The sequence below is a fragment of the Papaver somniferum genome, unplaced genomic scaffold, assembly GCF_003573695.1.
Source record: "Papaver somniferum cultivar HN1 unplaced genomic scaffold, ASM357369v1 unplaced-scaffold_46, whole genome shotgun sequence".
Classification (NCBI taxonomy): Eukaryota; Viridiplantae; Streptophyta; class Magnoliopsida; order Ranunculales; family Papaveraceae; genus Papaver; species Papaver somniferum.
This window is the reverse complement of record NW_020647193.1, coordinates 645,724-649,493: the sequence shown is the minus strand read 5'-3', so window position 1 is coordinate 649,493 and position 3,770 is coordinate 645,724.

Below are 3,770 nucleotides of genomic sequence, written 5' to 3'. Positions count from 1 at the left end.
TTAATCGCCACTGTCCCTCAATCAATCATCATTTTTTTGCAGATGACTGTTTGTTATTTTTCCAATCCGATTCTTCGCAGATGAGACATCTTCAACATTTGCTTTACATATTTGGACAAGCTTCAGGTCAGGTCATAAATATGCAAAAATCAACTTTGTTTTTTGGTAAGCATACTTCTAATGCTCATAAATATAGTATAACTAGTATTCTTGGTATGAAAATCATGGGACTTGGAGAGAAATATTTGGGTATTCCGCATCTTCTGCATAGATCCAGGCATAAGAACTCTCAAGGTATAACTGATAACATGTATAATAAGTTGCAGGGTTGGCAGAGTAAAGTTGTTAATCAAGCGGGAAGAACTACGCAAGTGAATTCTTTCCTAAGCACCATGGGCATGTATCAGATGCAGGTCTTTAAGTTGCCTGAAACTATTATTCAAAAAATGGACAGGATTCAGAGAAACTATTAGTGGAACAATTACAACAACACTCATTCTCGGAAGTTCATCTCCTAGAAAAAGGTATGTTTACCTAAAAGATTTGGTGGATTAGGTCTCAAAAATCTAAGTAATTACAATTTAGCCTTTCTTGCCAAACTGGCCTGACAATTATTACATAACCAAGATGCTTTATGGGCTAAATTGTTGAAAGGAGAGAATTTTCCTTATAATGATTTGCAATTTTCTCCTCCACCTAAAAATGCTAATTCAAGTTGGATATGGCAGAGTATCTGTATTGGGCTTGAGATTGTTTTGACAAATGCTAAATGGCAAGTAGATAATGGTTCAAATATCAACATATGGACCTCTAACTAGATCCCTTCTTTGAGTCATGCATTACAGGATTGGGAAGACTTGAATACTGGTAATTATCAGTGGGTTTCTGAGCTTATAGACAGTCATACTAAACAGTGGAATGTGCCGCTTCTTCATCAGCTTTTTACATTTGATCAGGTGAATTCGATATTAACTATTCCTATTCAGTTAGATCAAGAAGATAAGTTAATATGGCCGTTTACAAGTACTGGTATTTTTACGACAGCCTCAACTTATAAAATGCTTTGTGACAAGGAGTCAATCAGAGACAACTCTATGGGATTATCTCAACAGTTTTGGTTAACCTTCTGGAAGCTAAAATTTACTTACAAGTTTCAGATATTTCTATGGAAAGTAATCCACAATGTCGTTCCAGTTAAAGCAAGAATTTTTAATCATCTGCATAATGCTGATTCTAACTGTGTGCTGTGCAATTTAAATTAGATGGAAGACCTGGATCATATGCTACTTCATTTCCCTTTCTCTAAGGCAATATGGAAGTATTACTTCCCTCACCTGTTTAACTCTATTTTGCAGCATTCGTCTGTCTTATCTTGGATTCAGACTTGGCAGCTGAAACATTCCATCTTCAACATCCAGAAAGCTCCTCAGACTATTCACTTAGCCTTGTGCATTATTCATTTAGGCAGCTCTCCTTCTAATGATAATCATCCACATATTTATCATAACTTCTTACATCATAACTGGGTTCCTACTCCTATGCAGTTCTTCAAAATTAATATTGATGCATCTTACAATTCTAGTTCTCTTTTGGCTGGTATTGGAATTATAATTTTAACCTCTACAGGAACATATGTTGTGGGAGTGGGAGCATTAAGGAGAGCTAGCAATGCCCATCAAGCAGAACCCCGGGCTATGTTGGAAGCTATGCAACTGGCAGTAACAAAGGGTTGGTCTCATGTTATTTTTGAGATTGACAATCTTGGAATCTGTTCGTTCTTACAGCAGCAAACTAAACTCTGTCAATGGCAGATTTCACCTTTAGTGAGAAAATGTGTAGATATATGTAACATTAATATTTTGTGTGGTCTTTTACTTTTGTGTATAGAGCTTGTAATAAAGCTGCAGATACAATAGCTAAGGCAGCCCGTAAGTACAATTTATATGGGGAACGATGGTTTCACCCACCTACTATGTTAATTCCTTACATAAACAATGATGTAAGAAATCTTTCGGTATAATATATGTAATTCTCTTTGTTAAAAAAAAAATCTGAACAGTGCATCAAAAAGTTCAAAAGAAATAATACATTCACAGCCAGGAGGGGAGTGGGATCTAGCAGGCGCCGAACTATGCCCGGACTAGGGATGGCTTAAGCAACCCTAAAAACCCAAAATACCTTTTTTTTAACCATTTTTTGGGGACTACTCAAAAATGGTGGGGGACTACTTTGTGATTGGAATGTCTACCCTATGCTTATAAGGGGTGTCCTAAAGTATGGAAATGACTAACCTACCCTTAACCTAATTAAAATTAAAACTAATCTAATAAATACACACACATATATATATATATATATATAACATAATCTAAATCATTAACAAAACAAAATCAAAATCATAAGAAATCCATTATTTTTAATTTTTCACAAATCCGTTACTATTAGTTTTTTCACAAATCCGTTACTATTTTTAATTTTTCACAAATCTATTATAAGGGTTCATTTTCTTCTCTTCTTTCCGCTTCACCGTCTCGATTCAAAAAAAAATTCCACAAACGCGTTACTTGGTTGAAAAAATGAGTAGTAATCATCAAAATGAGTTGAAAATGGAAGTTGCAGAGAGAAGTTCGGCTAGGAATTATGTGAAACAGTTTTTCGAACTAGCCGAACTCAGCTTTAATGGAGTTTTTTCTTTCAGAGAAAAGTTCGATTACCTCGCAAAAGAAAAAAATCCCAGCCGAACTTTTAGTTCGGTTACGTCGCAAGTTTTTTTCCTTTTTCTCCTAGCTGAACTTTTAGTTCGGTTATGTCGCAATTTTTTTCTCCTAACCGAACTTTTCTCTGAAAACCAATATATTGAGTTCGGTTTCGTCAATTTTTTTTCCCCAGCCGAACATGTGGTTCGGTTACGTCGCAACTTTTTTTCCTAGCCAAACTTTTTTCTGAAAGCAAAAACTCCATTAAAGCTGAGTTCGGCTACCTGTTTTCAGAACCATTAGTCGAACTGCTTGCAGATGAATTCGGCTACCTGTTCTTCAGATGTCCTAGTCGAACTCTATTTCCATGGTCGAAATCAGTTTATAAAATTTTCATTTTTTCGAAAGATTTTTCCAATTCAAGCAACATTAACTAAATTTGAAGTATACCCAAAACCCTCATTTCGAAATCAACCATCTTAAAAAAAAAGAAAAAAAAAAGGTACCTTCTCAAAAATTATTCTTTTCAAAACACCCAATTAATTAATCATTATACTAACACTAATTAATCATTACACTAACTAATTTAATTACCAAGGGAAAATTTGGTATTAAAAAATAACTTAGATAAGAGGTGACTCATTATTACTTCTAATATCCACCCAAAAAAATGGAGAGTAGTCCCCCACCATTTTTGAGTAGTCCTCAAAAAACCGTTCTTTTTTTCATTACCTATTTTACTTGGGTTAATAAAAATAAGCTCAATTAATAGGCTTAAGCCACCCCTAAAAACCCAAAGCTACCCCAAATTAAATTTCCAATTCCGCCACTGGGATCTAGAAACCTGTTTGCAATCCCATGGACGAATGACCATAGCCTCGAATTTAACAAACGGAATGCTGCACCTAACAGCTGTATTAACATATAAACATTGGATATCTGGAGTTGGTATTAACCAGAAGCTATTCCCTAATATAAAATGGATGTAGACTATCTTAATTGTTGTCAATATCACCGTATGCATGTCAACCATGTGAATTATTCTTGGTTGTCTAAGGTTAGCACATTCCTCCC